Below are 17,052 nucleotides of genomic sequence, written 5' to 3'. Positions count from 1 at the left end.
AAGTCTTTGAACAGTTATATTGAGGCAAGAAATTGAGGATTTTCCAGGGAGAATATACCAAGAGCAGTAGTTTTCTAACTTTTTAACCTAGGCTCATCACAATTGTTAAACAACAAAATTCGACCAAGTGAATTTGAAGATCCAATGGGCTTTTTTAAAATAATTCATGAATCAGGTAGCATCCCATCTAGCAAATTGAAAAGAGCTCCACCTAGCTGCAGAAAAGGAAAGGTTTTTAAAGGCAGAGAAGGAGGAGGGAAAAGGGAATTATTAGCAAAGATTCCATTGTTTGAGGCAAGGTCATCCACCTAAGCATCCTAAGCAGAATGGAAAGGGTCTATCAGTAAATCTCCAAGTGCTAACCTGGAAACTACAGGTTGATTGGTTAAAGGTTACCTTCTGGGGGTGGTGGTAGGGTTGAGACTACAGTTAGGTTAAGATTAAACCTTGGTTTGCCAATACGGAGATCCTAACATGAGTGACTCTATTTTGGGCCTGTGGTTTTCTTTTTAACATTATAAATCCATTTTTCACTATGACACATTCATATATATATATATATATATATATATATATATATACACATATATATACACACATACATATATACACACATATATATATACACATATATATGTATATGAAATAAAAACAAGGGAATTCACAAAATACTGGAGAAGGCACGCTACAATATTTTCAATTTTTAAATTTATTTTATTTTATTTTTATGTGGGGCCTGAACTCGACAACCTTGAGATCAAAACCTGAGCTGAGAACAGGAGTGGGAAGCTTAACCGATTGAGCTATCCAGGTGCCCCTATAATGTTTTCTATTAAACTTTTTTTTCAATGCTGGTCAATTCTCACTAATTTTATTCTATTACCCACTAGAGGGTCATACCCATCATTTGAAAAATGCTGCCACAGAGGAAACATCAGCAGCCCCCTCTCTCCTGAGCCACAGCAGTGAATGTACCCTATCAAAAATCATGTCACAGCCCAGCCTGGAACATAGCACAGCAAATTTGAGGGTTTGAGGGAACATGGAGTGCACTTGCCTCCCACCTCAGTAAAACAGCCTGTTCTTGCTTTGGTTTTCCTCCGTATTCTAACAATGTGATCATACCATATGTACTATTTTGTATTTCTCTGGCCTGCTTTCTCAAATATGCATAACAAGAAAAATGAATAGCACTAATGTCATTTTGTTAAATATGTCTATTATAGAGATGCTATGGTTCAGTGCTAATGGAGTTTTTTGGTCTTTCTGAATTCCTGATGTTGCATGCTACAGTGATTTATGGAAGGCCAGAGTGTTTTGCTGCAACAAAGGTCTGTCATGTTAAACACCCACCAGCACCCTGCCTATTTTGTACCACAACCCACATTAATTTTCCTGTGACTCAACCCCTACATTCAATCCATCATGAGTTCTACTGACTCTACCTCCAAAATATTATATATATACATATATATATATATGACACTATCTTCCCAGCCTCCACCTTATTTTAAGCCACTACCATCACTTATCTAAGATACTACAATGTCCTCTTAATTGGTTTCCCTGCTTCCAATCTTGCCTTTCCACAGTCCATTGTTCATTCCACAATTAAAGCGTTCATTTCAAATGTAAATTAGGCAAGGTCATGTCCCTGCTTAAAGAAGGAAATATAAGGATATGTGGCACATGTGTATGCATATTAGTATGCGTCTGTGTGTGTATATGAAAACTCTCTCTCTCTCTCTCAAGTTGCATGGCTGATTGCTTTAAAAGAGGAACTCCACATAAATGTGCAGTTTTCCCGACTGTTAAGATTTCTATTATGTGTAGTTCTGTGTGTGTGCAAAAATAAGGGTGAAAAAAATGAAAACCAAGAATTCATTTGTCCCAACTGAATCTCTGTCTCTCTCTTCTCACACCCCACACCCACTCTTACACACACACACACACACACACACACACACACACACACACACGACAGGACTTTTAAATCCCAAGCCTTGCCATGGCTTCCAGGGCCTATGTGATCTAGCCCTGCCTTCTTCTAGAACTCATGCCTCAGGGACTACTCTCCTTGTCCTTTGTCATGTTCCAGCCAGGCTCAGCACATTTTCATCCTCCAGACAAACTGAGCTTTTTCTAGCTGATTGTTTTTTTGTATGACCAGTAGCTCTCCATTCTTAATGTCTCAGCTCAAATGGCTTCTTAAAAAGCCCTTCCCTAAAGCAGCACTTCCAAGTCCACTGGATTTCCTTTATCACAATCAGAACCAACCTTATTTACTCCTTTATATGCTTATTGTTTGTCTCCCTTCATTAGTAAATAAGATCTCATAAGGCGTATTCACCATGAAATTACTCAGAATAGGCCTTCAATAAATATATGAAAATGAAGATTTGCTTATGATTGTTATGCTTATACTTAACATGACATGTTCAAATGAAGGAGAATGGCTATTAAGCAAGTGTTTCTTATTAATAAAATAACAAAAGCACATTGTGCTCTTTATTTTTCACAACTAAAAGTTACTTTCAGAACATATGAAAATACAATTCACTAATTTGTTGATTATTCACAAATGTTGATTCCTCAAATGATTGTCCTAATTGGCACAGATTAGAGAAAATACGCACTGTATTTTCCCTATCCGGTAAATATTAATGCTGATTTAAGATTCCCACTCTGCCTACACTGTTCATAGATAATTACTTTTTTAGGGCAACAACAGTAACAGAAAAAAGTACTCTGTTTGATCTGTCAATATCAATTGGCTTTTTAAAATAACCAATCTCCACTATCAGTTAGATACAAAAGATTGTCAACCAAGAGTCTAGCTGAATCTCTGTTCCTTTTTTGTGACAGGGATATTTGTGGAGGACTTTCCAAGGATACTTACAGCAGTGGTTAACCGAGTGGTTAACCAACCACAGCCAGTATCCAAAATTCTTAAGCTCATTTCAGGACCATGGAGCTCTTGAAAATTCTGTGCATATTTAAGTAAAACTAGCATGTTGCCTGGTTGTTTGTAATGGTGCAAAAGCATTTGTTTCAGCTCAAGATCATCTTTCCATCAGAAGCCAATCTACAACACACCTCTATGTAACTTCCATTGACATCTCAATCAATCTATTCCTCTTCTTCATCAATTAAGTATTTCCTTATAGGTATATCCTGGAGTACATCGAAATACCTGACCTATTTCAGTTAATTAGGCAAAACATTCGTGCCTCTTGGCAAATACATCCAGTCACACTTTCTCATCACCATCAATTGTTGATTAAGACAAGAAGAATTTTAACCACCTTTTATAATATCCCAATATTAACAGGATCAGCATCTAACTTCTAATGAGCACTAAGTTCCAGTCACTTAGCTCAACAATCTTTATTCATCATTTCACTTAATTCTCCCCTCTGTCAAAACTTTTGAAACAGCTACAATTATTTTTCCCCATGTTGCACACGAGAAAAATGAGGCCCAAAAAAGCTAACTGGGTTTCCCACAGCCATTGCTTAGGTTCAAGTCCAGCAATGTGAATCATGCCCTGTACTCCTAGCCAATCCATTCTCACATTTTCAATGGTGCAATCAGTGGTGTGTTCCTGTCCCCTGAGAGCAGCACCCTCTTCTCAATATTGCCCCCCCTCCCCCAGCCACTCGCTTCCTAGCTGCTGTGCTCTAAGCTTCTCTCAGGAACAGAGGAGCCATGTGACTCACTATGACCCATTCAGAACTACAAAGAGATGAAAACAATCATTTCTTCATTGTCTCCACTTACTCCAAGTGTTCTCTCAGCTTTTCCCATCAGCAGAAGCAGGAAGCCCCTGCTCTGAAATTCTGCAGCGTCTCTCTTCTTCCTTTCTTACCCTTCTCCACGTAGTAGGAAAAGATGGGAATGACACCACTTTCCTAAGGCCAGAAAAGGAAAAGCCACTAGAGTAGGGAAAATAAATGCCACTTTGCCTCTTATACCACTTCCTTGTCATCACTTGTCTCCCAGGAAATAGGGGAATGGAGTAATGTTTGAACAAGAAGCCTTCACGCCTTTTCTCTACCTCACAGCTCAAGACAACTCCAAGGTCAATTTTCATCCAGGCTTAACTTAATAACTATTTGGAACAAGGAGAGGAGAGAGCAATCTATTTTCTTCCACACAAACAAGCAAGCACGAAGGTTCATGACTGATTTAACATTTTGTATTTGGGTGCTGCTCTCAGCATAAAGGTGATAGAAATGACTACAAATTTATGTGAGGACATAAATAGAGATGCCATTTTAAGGTGTGATGAGTAAAAATCCTTCAGCTTTTGACCAAAGTCATTTTTTAATGAAATATTGACTAATAATTCTTCACAAAAATAAGTAAAAATGCATTTCAAGAGACAAGAAACCAAGCTTTGTCCAGCTTAAGCCATCCAGTTCCACAAGTATATTCCTCTCACCAAGAAATATTTATCACAGGTTTGCACACAGTTTGGAAACACATTAAGAATTTTGTTTTCTTCTTTTTCTATTATCCTGTTTCTTTTAAATATTTTTTTAGTCATACACATTTAGAGTCTGTAATTTGTGAATTGTTTCTTGCAAATATGAAACCATTTTCATGTAAACTTAATTTGTTATAATTTCAAAGTCTTTAGGAATATAAAACAAATTGATAACATAAATAAAGTAAAAACACTATAGGGAAGACAGCCTAAGAAAGCAAATAATTCAGGTAAACCACATTAGTGTGAGTTTAGCCAGTCAGTTTTCCATTACACACACACACACATACATGCACACGTCTGAATTTTACATATATATAAATATATATGTCTTTTTTTTTAACGTCAAATCATCTGCTGCACTTTGTTATAAGATAGCAATAAATTCAAGTTGGATTAAGAAGTTTTCCATATCAACCCCTGAGGACAGCTGATTATAGGCCTGACCTTTTGAGATTCTGTGTATTTCCCACTTAATCAGCGCTAGAATGAGCTTCGGCTAAGTGGGATCTATAGGATTCCTATGGGAAAAGTGAAGCCATTTAAAAAATAATGAGCCTCTCTTCTACCCCCTCCTTCCTTTCCATTTTGAGCTCTATTAGGCCATGATACCAGTCTTCATCTAGGCTACACAAAGGCATAGCATAAGCATTTACTGTTTGCACTATGCGGGTGAAGAATATGCTTAGAAAGGTTTTGGGGAGCTCAGAATGTAAGTGACACTTTACAACAGGATTTAAAAAAATGTGTTACTTGCCCTTTCACTGATGACAAAAAAAAAAAGTTGCAAAAAAGTCCTCTGGGGCTTTTAAGCTTCAGTATCTCAGATTTTGACAGTGTAATTGGTTCCCTGTTGCCTGAGCAATCATATAGAATTGGAACTATCTCCATTTTGTCTTGTTACAGTAACACACTTGATAATTTAGATATGATCTCACAAATACTCTAGTTTGGTCACCAGTTCATTTCTTAAAATCCACAATGTGTGTGTGTGTGTGTGTGTGTTACACACCCCTAATCCCATTCCCTAATACCCCTAATTTCCTTCCCCAACCTTCTGTGAAACCGAACAGCATAATAGATGTAATTAGACCTTCCGTAATAGGACCGAATGGAGCAAGCAATGAGACTCCTTCTAGGGAAGCAATCAGTGCATTAGGTCCCCAGGACTGAAACCACTTTTAACAAGGTTTGGGGCTTAGGGAATGTCAGTCTAAGCTTCTATTGCTTCCCCAAGAGGAAGCTCTACCCTGAATGCAAATCTTCATTTACCATTTCTACAAAAGGAAGGAAAAGAACATTAGCTACTTTATTGCACACATAATGAAGCAAACTGGAGCTGTTAATATTTTTTATCAGCAGTAAATCAACTGTCCACAAGTGCTCTAAAGTATAAATGTGTATTTCATCAGAATTTTAAAGCCATTCCCTATGTTTTCTTCACCAATTGTTGGAAGAAGATAATACCAAATTATGTCAAACAAAGGCAGCCTTTATGTTTTCAGAAGTATACTGAATTCTTTCTAGAAGGGAGTAAAATTCAATCAAATAATATTTCTGAGAAATACATTTAAATAGTTTCAATGACTATAGATATATTTACAGACTCAACACAACCTATTTGCCATTATTATTCTATTCTGGGGTGTACTGAAGTAAACTCAAATAAAGAAAAATGTGCACCCTATTTATAGCATATAATGTACATTTACAAAGCCTTGAATGACAGGCTACTCTAAAGTTCTTCATAACTGGTAATAAACTTTAAATTTTGTCATATAAAATATATTTGGTAAAATGTACACTGGCCAATAGGATGAATGTCAATTATGACATTTAAAATTCTTTCAAATAATAGATTAGGTTAGATTTGGATATGTTTTTGGCTCACTCTGTCATTGAAAACTTCCAAGATTCATAGCTAACACTGTCAAAAGTTACTAGGACATGGAGGAACCTTGCAGACATTATGCCAAGTGAAAGAAGCCAGGCGCTAAGGACCACATATTATATGATTCCAGTTATATGAAATGTACAAGATAGACATATCCATAAAGACAGGCACTAAGTTAGTGGCTGCCTAGGGTTTGGGGACATAAGAGATTAAGGAGTAAGACTACAGGGAAATAGTGCAAATGTACTAAACTGATTGCAGTGGTGGTCATACACCATATAATAAAAACCATTGACTTGTATATTCTCCATGAGTGAATTATATAGTATGTGAATTATACCTCAATAAAACCAAGATATTAGGAATGTCCTGAACATCAGAAGAATTTAATATTATAATCCTTGATCCAATTCTTTCAGTTATATTTCTTTTCTTCCAATAGACTCATCCAATTAACATATATATGTGTATATGTGTATGTGTGTGTGTGTGTGTGTGTATTTGGAGGCTATCTTTTCATTAATGACATGAATTCAACTGTGATACATTATTAGGGCTGATTCCAAGTGGTTTGTTTTTTTGTTTTTTAAAAGTGTAATAGAGAGTCTGTTATACTACAGATTCTGGAAAGACCTTGATGAATGTAGATGTGAGTCTGTCTTCCCAGAAGTAATGATCAATGGAGATATGGAGAAGAAAGCAAGAAGTATGCATATCACGTTAAGAAAAATTTGAAGTAACTTAGGAATATTTAACTCCGTTTGTGGTGAGATTCCTAGGTGATGTAATAGTTCAGCTAAATTTCAAATGATAAAACATAAGGTAGGCAAAAAAGAAAAAAATGGCAAGGACAGAATTCAAGCAGTGAGATCATCAGATATTAAGACTAAAGACCTAAAGGGTATAGCACAGGTCAAACTATGCAAAGTTCAGTATATGTCAAGTCTAGAAAGCAAGAAAGAATGTAGTCAGAGAAAGCAACTGAAAAATAAACAACGTCTAGATGATAAAGGTTCTTGTAAGATATGGAAAGAAGGTTGGAAATAGAAATCCAGTGAAGAGTTTTAAGCAGTGTAATGACATGATATTTTTCATATTAAAGAAATATCACTCTGCCAACGTTTTGAAGAATGAATTGAAACGCTGAAGATAGGAAGCAAGTGAGACCAGCTGGGAAGACGCTGTAAAATCCATGTAGAGATAATGATGATCTGTGCCAGAAAATGGCAACTAAGTTAAAAAGAAAAGCAAATGAATTTGAAAGTAATTTAGGACTTTGAATCCTTGGACTGACTGGATATAGAGTGAGTGAATATGGAGAGGGGGAAAGTATTAAGAAAAATCCCTCCACATTTTTGGTTTATGCCCTCATTTTTCTTTCAATTAATAGGCTGTATTTTTTAAGAACTGTGTTAGATTTACAGGAAAAAAAAAAACTGAGCAGATAATATGGAGTTGCCATATATCTCCCCCACAACTTCCTCTATTATCAATGTAGTTCATTAGTGTGGTACATTTGTTATAATTAATTAAATAACACCAACCTATTATTTCAGTCCTTAAAGTGGGTAGTTTACACTAAGATTCACCTTTGTACAGTTTTATGGGTTTTGCCAAATGCATAATGTCATGTATCCACCATTATGGTTTTATACAGAATAGTTGTGCTACCCTAAAAGTCCCCCTGGCCTCTCTTTTCTGTTTCATTGATCTATTTGTCTATTCTTTCACTAATACCACATTGTATTAGTTATTGGAGCTATATATTAAGCCCTGAAGTTGGTTGTGTCAGTCCTCTGACTTGGTTCTTCTTCATTAGCACTCTGTTGTCTACTCTAAGTCCTTTGTCCATATAATCTTTAAAACTGGTTTATTAAAATTAACAAAAGAATTTGCTGAAATTTTGAGTAGAATTATATTGAATCTATAGATCAAGTTTGGAAGAACTAACACGTTAACAATATTGAGTATTCCTATTCATAAACATAGACTGTCTCTCTACTTTTCAGATTTTGTTTAGCTTCTTTCATCAGAGTTTTGTATTTTTCTCCTTATATATTTTGTTAGCCTTGTATCTAATTATTTCATTATTCTGGTCCTATTTTGTTTTTTAATTTCAAAATCTAATTGTTCATTGCTGGTATGAGCAATTAACTTGTCTGTGCTTACCTCGTATCATGAAAACTTGCTATAAATGCTTAGTTGTTCAAGAAAAGTTTTGTTGGTTCCTAGGGATTTCTACATAGACAATCAAACCATTAAAAAAGAACAAAAACATTTTATTTTCTCCTTCTCAATCTGCATACCTTTATTTCCTTTCCTTGTCTAGCTAAATTAGCTAGGATTTTTAAGTGTTGAATGGAATGTTCAAAGGGAGTTTCCTTGCATCATTTCTGATATTTGGGAGAAAGCATCTGGTTTTTCACCATTATGTATGTTTTTTTGTATATTTTTTATATTTGTATATGTTTTTTATATATTTGTACATGTAGGTTTTTTGTATATATTCTTTGTCAAGCTGAGGAAGCTCTCCTCTATTCCACGTTTGTTGAAACTTTTTATCTTGAATGGCATTTGAATTTTGTCAAATGATTTTTCTGCATTATTGATATGACATATAATGTTTCTTCTTTAACTTGATGTGATGAATTAAATTACTTGATTTTCAAGTGTTGAGTCAGCTGGCCTACCTGGAATAAATCCCACTTGATCATGGCATATAATTATTTTGTATGTTGCTGGATTTACATTGTTAATCGTTTATTGAGGATTTTTGCATTTATATTCATGAGAGCTATCAGGTTTCAATAGCTATTAGCTGTAGTTTCCTTTTCTTTTAATGTTTTTATCTGGTTTTGGTATCCTCACTTTTTAAACTAGAAATGTAGAGGACAGCTGGAAATACACGTATAAAAGAAGTGTGGATGTGTATGTTTGCATGTGACTTCTCAGGTTTTCTCTATTCTGTTTCCTTATAGTGTGAACTGACTGCAACTGGCTTCTCTCCTAGTTCTGCAGCCTCTTTCTCTGAGATTAGAAACTTAGAGGCACTGAGACCTTAGGCCCACAAATCTTGACACTCACCATAGACATAGTCTTCTGGAAGATTCTCTGTTCTTAAAATAGATTTGAGAAAACAAAGATATCTTTCCTACTCTCATCTTCCCATGGATATTAATTATCATACACACAGGCTTTAAATAGACATATATGACTGTCTCTCTAAAGGAACTGTTTCTGTTCATATGCGAATTTTCATGAAAATTTCATTGCCCTCTCCTAATCTTTGACAGACTTACCAAGAGAACTAGATTCTGCATGTTTCATTTTCCACTTTACTTGCAGGTGGCTCCTTTATTTCTGGCTAGAAGGATAACTACATGGGTTAAAAGTATAGAAAAATAACAGTGGACCATTAAAAACAAATAATGTGCCTAGGCTGCCATATTTGTCTTTTATCTCTTTATCTTATCTGTACATAAATAATTTCAGAAAGCTGGAGCATTTTTGTCCTTTTACTTCCTCAACCAGTCATCTTAGTAAAATGTTGATGCTGAGGAATAGAAACTACAAAATATGAGGTAGGCAATAAAGAATAAAACAGAGTGGTACCAAATTGCGTGTGATAGCAGAACAGAAGTGAATACTATTAGACCTCTGTTTGGTCAAGGTCATCAAAGAATGATGGGGGAACTGACAACACAGAGCACAAATTTTATATCCCAAACTTCATTTTTAAATCAGATTTTAAAAAACTAGAGTACAACAGAAATAAATCAAATTCAACACACACAAATAAATCACAACTCATAAAACATGCACAGTAATAAAAAGACAACATTCACTGAGGGGAAGAAAAAAAACAGAACAGACAAAAAAAATCCAAACAAACCTTTTATAAAAACAGATGATTAGAATTAACATCTCAATTCAAATCACATGAAAACTTAACAATGATGTTTCTTTTATGCCCATTATGTGCATTGTCATTGTATTTGGTTATTGTTCATGTAGCCGGGAAAGATTTCAATCATAGCCAATTATTAGAGCCTCTAAAATGTGAAGAGGTGAACGGAGTAAGAAGAGACTTAAATAATCTCAGTGTTTTTCTCAGAGAGTTTAAAGAGTAGATGTGCCCATCAAGAGATTTAGGATGGCTAGACAAATAGAAGTGAGACAATAACAGCCCTCTGTATTATCTATTACATCTTCTTTTAAAGAATTTTCCCCCTTTACTTCTCTCTTATTATTAATAATCTCTTAGGATTTAATCAGTTAAAATCTATTTCTTTTTCTTTTCATACACATTGTCTCATAGTTTACTGTTGCAGCATTGATTTATAATCCTGGACTGCTATGAAAAAGAACATTAACACATTAAAACACCCCTTCCAGTTTCGAAAAAAAAATCAGAAAATTCCCTTTTCAATGAACTTATGAAAAACAATACTGTCTGTTAATAAACCATCCTACCTATATCTTCTAAGAGACATAATACATATGCCCTAAGATCCAGAGCCCTATGTCTACTGAGGAGAATCCCAGCAAGCCAATTCCAAATTTCAGGGACTGAGATAGTGATTGGTTCAGTGGGGTGATTTTGTCTAGGATATACATTGGCTCAAGGTCCTACCTCTGTTTAATGTATTTGATACTGAAGGAGTTGATATAGAAAAACATGGTTCTGGGTTTCAAAGTTGTTGCTGGCAAAGGAGATCCCTACATGTAAACTGAAAAATATAAGCTCTCTCACTGAAGTCCATCTTACTAAAAGCACTTAGATAAGCATAAATCCTTTGGTAAACAATTTATTCAGTACTCATTTTATCCATGAAGATAGGAAAATAAATACATTTATAGCTTAACTCTCTATTATGTTCAGAAAATAACTAAATACCAACTCTTCATCAGAACTGCCAACTATCACAGAGCCACTCACAGAATACAGTCTATTTGTTAAATTAAAATAAAATTCTGGGGGCACTTGAGTGGTTCAGTTTGTTAAACATCCTACTCTTGATTTCAGCTCAGGTCATGATATCAGGGTCATGAGACAGAGCTCTGCATCTGGCTGCATACTGAGCATGGAGCCTGCTTGAGATTCTCTCTCCCTCTTTCTCTGCCTTTCCCCTTGCAATGCTCTCTCTCTAAAAGTTAATTAAATTAAATTAAATTAAATTAAATTAAATTAAATTAAGTTAAATTCTGGTAGGACATTCATTGTCTTCTTTCACTGTGGTATCAAATAAATTCAGAAATTCATTACTATGGAATAAGTAAGAAAGCACAGCATAAGGAATATAGTCAGTGATATGGTCAGAGCAGTATATGGTGACAGATGGTAGCTACACTTGTGGTGAGCATAGCATAATGTATAAACTTGCTGAGTCACTATGTTGTACACTTGGAACTAATGTAATGTGTGCAACTATACTCAACTAAAAAAACTTTTTAAAAAGTAAAAGAACTTCTTGTGCAGTTAAGTGTTATGATATAAATTCTAGACTGAGGACATATTATTTAGGAGGTTTTATACTAATTAGATTGTGTCTCAAAAATATAGTAAGTTTTTTATCAAAGATTTAGGAAAGATATTCAATTTTTAAAAATATGTTTTACTTCTGACTTCCTCTTAAAATGCTGAAAGAGAAACACTCCTATTCTTATAGTAAAAAGTTTAATAATCTGAAAAATTGAAACTCCTACAGAAACCATAAGAAAGCTGGGATTGTAAAGCAAGGAATTAACTTGAAACCCAAGGGAAGAGGAAAGTCTGCAGGGAAAATTGGGAAGTAAACCCTTGTTTGGCTATGGTACATACACACTGTTTAAGCTACTATTGGAAAAGTATCAAGGGCAATGAGATAGATCTTCTCTGAGGGATAGGAACAAAGGGAATAATTAAAGTTGAGGGGGGAAACATTGAAAACAAAACAAAACCTCTGACCAACCAACCTACATCTTACATGCAAGTTTATACTAGAGAAATGTGAAAAGTGAGGTGCACTAGGGTAAGTATAGCAACAACAAAACCCCAAGCTAACTCAAATCTTAACTAGATTAACTCACTGTTTATAATAAAGCCCTGGCCAAAAAAAAGAAGGGCTATGTCTTTTTCTAGCCATAAATACTAATTATCTCAGTTTCTTCTGTCTTAAATTAATCTTCAGCTTTCTACCAAATATTACAAGACAAAGATTCAAGGGAAAAAAAACACAACATCAAGAGACAAAGCAATATACACAACCAGACTCAGATATGATCCCAATATTTTTTTAAAAGATTTTATTTATTTATTAATGAGACACAGAGAGAGAGAGAGAGGCAGAGACACAGGCAGAGGGAGAAGCAGACTCCTTGCAGGGAGCCCGAAGTGGGACTCGATCCTGGGTCCCCAAGATCAAGCCCTGAACTGAAAGCAGCACTAAACCACTGAGCCACCTGGGCTGCCCTGATTCCAATATTTGAACTACTGGACAAGGAATTTAAAATATCTATGATTAATATGTTAAAAGACATTTAAAAATTTAAGATATAATGGAATAAAAATAATTGAAATGGAATTCATAGTAATAAAAAAAGAATGCCATCAATAGACTCATTAGTAGGTTTCATGAAGCCAAGGAAATAGTGAATTTGAAAATATGTCAGTAGAAATCATCCACACTGAAATACAAAATGTAAAAAAAAAAAAAAATGTAGAAAAAAATCCCAGAGTATCATATGTAACTAATGTGGCACAATACGCAATGTTCTAACACCATTGTTACTAGAATCGCGAAAGAATAGAGGGAATGGGGTAGACAAAATTATTTGAAGAGATTAAAGTTGAGAGTTTTCCAAAATTAATCAAGATACTAATCACAGGTTCCCAGATCTCAGAAAACACCAAGCAAAATAATTATCAACACACAGATACACACACACAAACTAATATAATATCAAAGTGGACTTAAAAGCAAGAAATATTACTATGAATAAAGAATAATATTACATAATGATAAAAGGTATAACCAAAAAGGTATAACCATTTTATATATGTACATTTCTAATACCAGAACTTTAATATATATATAACAAAAATTTCTAAAACTGGAAAAAAGATGAGAGAAAGCCACAATTATGTCAAAGACTTCAACATCCTTCTTAGTAATCAACAAATACACAGAAAAACAATTAGGATATAGAGGAACTGAGCAATATTTCAACCCATTTGGCTTTTTGGCCCTCCATGTATTTTTTTTTCCCCAACCTTAGTAGATACAAAATAATTATAATCCTGCATATTATACTTCTCCTACTTACAGTCTTAGCAGTCACTGACACTGCCCATAACCCAGACTTTACCAGGAAATAACCAATTTCCCCTCTAAACACATGCCTTTGGATGCCCTCAGTGAGGGGCAATGCTTCCTGGTGACCTCAATTGCTAATAATTGCCTAGCCTTAGCCTATCTACTGGCTAGCCTACTGCCTTAAAGTTACCTCTCATTTTTTGTGGATAGCCATTATGGAAAAAAATGCTCAAATAACTCCAAAAATAAAACAACAAGGTAAGTTTGTTAATAATGCCACTCAAAAAAAATAATAATGCCACTCAATTTTGTGAGCAAATACTCCAACATTTTTTCTTGGCTCCCTACAACTGCCTGATATGTTTGGATATACATGTCTATCCAAAGTCTCATTTTCATTGTAGTTTCCTACATAGGCTTCTAAAATTATGCCTAAACAAATTCAAATTCAATTGAATGAGACATGGCACATTTCTATTATCAGTCAAGCATTGGGGTGAACTGTAATAAGAGACCTGACTCCATTTTTGCTCTCTGACCACTAACAATTTTCAGGCCACATACCTTTCCTTCCCCCTTTGCCACATATATAGAGAAGCTAATACTAAAAAAGAAAAAAAAAATCCATCAGTCCCCTGGTTCCCATAGAAAGTTCAAAGCACACAAACCTGGGACAGGAAGAAATCCACTCCAGATCCACTTTTTAGCTAGAGTCAAAGCCAAGCCATCACATCACAAATCCTCTTATGCTCTTGCCATTATGAACCAGATTGCACCTGATTTGCTTTTCCATGAATACCTTTCATGAGTAAAAGATTTTCTTCCAAATTCTTTTGGTGTGTGTGGCATCATCAGCTTCAACATCCAGCCCACAAATTGGGAAGGAGTCTCTCTTTTCTCATGTGGCTATCATGGAATTAAACTAGAAATAAATTACAGAAAGCTATCTAGAAAATCTCTAAATACTTGAAAAAACACCATATTCCTCAATAATTAACATTTGAAAAGTCACATAGGAAGTTAGAAAATGTTTTCAATTGAATGAAAATGAAAAGACATCATCATAAAATTTGATGAAATTTGATGACTGGGCCACTTGAGTGGCCCAGTTGGATAAACATGACTTTTGGGTTTTGGCTCAGGTCATGATTTCAGGATTGTGAAATTGAGCCCCAACTAAGGGCTCTGCACTCAGTATGGAGTCTGCTTGAGACTCTCTCTCCCGCTATCCTTCCCCACCACTCTAAAATACTAAATAATAAATCTTTTTTTTAAAAGTTTGATGACTTTTAAAGAATAGCTAAAGCAATTCTTAGAAGTTTATAGTATTTAATACTTAAAGTAGGAAAGAGAAAGAGAAAATATCTGAAAACAAATGATCTAAGTTTTAAGCTTCCTCCTTAAAAAAACTAAATATAGAAAGACAAATTACCAAAAGCAAAGAGAAGAAAAGATAATGAAAATAAGACTAGAAATCAATGAAATTGAGAACAGGAAAAAAGTGAAGCCAACAAACAAAAGGTTAGTGCTTTGTAAGATTCAATAAAGTTAATATATTTCTCCCTAGACTACCTAAGAAAAAAAGAGAGAAAATACAAATTACAAATATCAGGAAAAATTGAAAAGACATCACTACAGACCCTAGAGATACTTAAAGGACAAAGGAATACTATCAGCAACCAAGAGCTGTAAATTCAACAACCTAAATGAAATGAATAAAATTTTTAAAGGACCAAACTACCAATCTCACTCAAGGAGAAATTCACATGATGCACAACAATTTACTCTATTTTTTTTTTTAATTTATGATAGTTACACACACACACAGAGAGAGAGAGAGGCAGAGACACAGGCAGAGGGAGAAGCAGGCTCCATGCACCGGAAGCCCGATGTGGGATTCGATCCCGGGTCTCCAGGATCGCACCCTGGGCCAAAGGCAGGCGCTAAACCACTGCGCCACCCAGGGATCCCAATTTACTCTATTATTGTGGGGAATGTTTCAGTAAAAGGAGAGTGCTCATTTACATGAGAGAGAAATATCTTATTCACAGAAGTTTTCACATGTCTGCTATTATTTTTAAGTAGGTGGTTATTCTTCTAAATATGACTATCAAGTAAGAATGGTAACATTAGGAAGCCTAGTGTCTCCTATTTAATAAAATTTTTGTACCTCTTTTTAATGTCATTTCTCTGGCAGCCCTGGTGGCCCAGGGGTTTGGCACCGCCTTCAGCCCAGAGTGTGATACTAGAGACCAGGGATTGAGTCCCATGTCAGGCTCCCTGCATGGAGCCTGCTTCTCCCTGTCGCTCTGTGTCTCTCATGAATGAATAAATGAAATCTTTAAAAAAAAATAAAGTCATTTCTCTATAACCCATAAAAGAAATTTTTGGATATTAATCATCACTATAACCTATGCACAACTGTCCCTCTTGAATATTCTGATTTTATTTTGTTTCCAAATCTGATTTTTCAAAAGTAGTTTAATACTTTTTAAAAACTGGAAGCCCGTTGGTTATTTTGTCATAGAAGTTTGAAAAATTCTACCCAGATATATCTAGGTATGGTTTACCTTGCATTTTGTTTGTCTGAAAAGTGAAAAAAAAAATCTTAGTGTTCCCAGTGACATCTTTCATTTGATGAAAAAAAAATTATTTCATAATTTCAATATGGCAGAAGCTTTAGTTATGTAGGCCTATTTTTACCAATTAAAACTGTCATTAGTCATTGGATGGTGTTCTTCCTAGTCTTCCAGGATAATAATCTTTTTACCTTCAGCCAAAAATGAGTAATGATGAAAGAGAAATTTTCTGCAGCACGTATTCTGCTATTCGCTGATTCCATTGCATTTTAAAATTTCATGTTATGCATCTTGAGTAATTTGTAGAAAGTTCTCACTAAGGATTCTTTCTTCAATTTGAAATCTTTGGAATATAGTGTGGGCAATATATTTGCATAATAATTGGCATAAGATCAAGAGAAATATCACCATGGCTGACCTTGGTAAATCTTTTGCTTCGCTTTTGTTTTTTGTTTTTGTTTTTTAAGTTTTGTTTTTAAATCCAGAAAATTTCTACAGGAGCTATTAGAGTTATTTACTATTTAAATGACAGGCAATTATATAGTTATCTTATAAATTAATTCTGGGTTTTGGTATTTTGCCTTGAAAGTTATCTTGATATTGAGACCTAAGACATATTCTAAACAGGTCATGAAGTCTAATTAACCTTTTATCACATTCAACTACTTTAAGTTACATGAACTTGACTTTGTCCTCTAAATATAACAATACAATTTTGGCATCTCATTAATAAACATGACAGCATTTATTAACACTGCCATGTAACTAAAGTAAAACTTCATCAATTCAAATCTC

The 17,052-nt window shown here is 34.7% G+C and overlaps 1 protein-coding gene and 1 long non-coding RNA gene across 8 annotated transcripts in view; one reads left to right on the top strand and one right to left on the bottom strand.

Moving 5' to 3' along the window:
* Positions 1–17,052, bottom strand: part of LOC144318687 (uncharacterized) — a 176,816-nt gene that overhangs the window by 73,264 nt on the left and 86,500 nt on the right. The window contains exon 2 of one of the 6 annotated variants that reach the window (XR_013384769.1): positions 9,683–9,759. The exons of the other annotated variants lie outside the window; for them this stretch is intronic. The gene's annotated coding sequence lies outside the window, so the exon portion shown is untranslated. Of the gene's footprint in view, positions 1–9,682; positions 9,760–17,052 lie in introns of those variants that run through there. 6 annotated transcript variants of the gene reach the window in all.
* Positions 1–17,052, top strand: part of LOC144318716 (uncharacterized) — a 188,519-nt gene that overhangs the window by 108,731 nt on the left and 62,736 nt on the right. The gene's annotated exons all lie outside the window — the stretch shown is intronic.

Source organism: Canis aureus, chromosome 1, assembly GCF_053574225.1.
Source record: "Canis aureus isolate CA01 chromosome 1, VMU_Caureus_v.1.0, whole genome shotgun sequence".
NCBI lineage: Eukaryota > Metazoa > Chordata > Mammalia > Carnivora > Canidae > Canis > Canis aureus.
The sequence above is the reverse complement of the archived record's forward strand: the minus strand, read 5'-3'. Positions and strand labels throughout refer to the sequence as shown.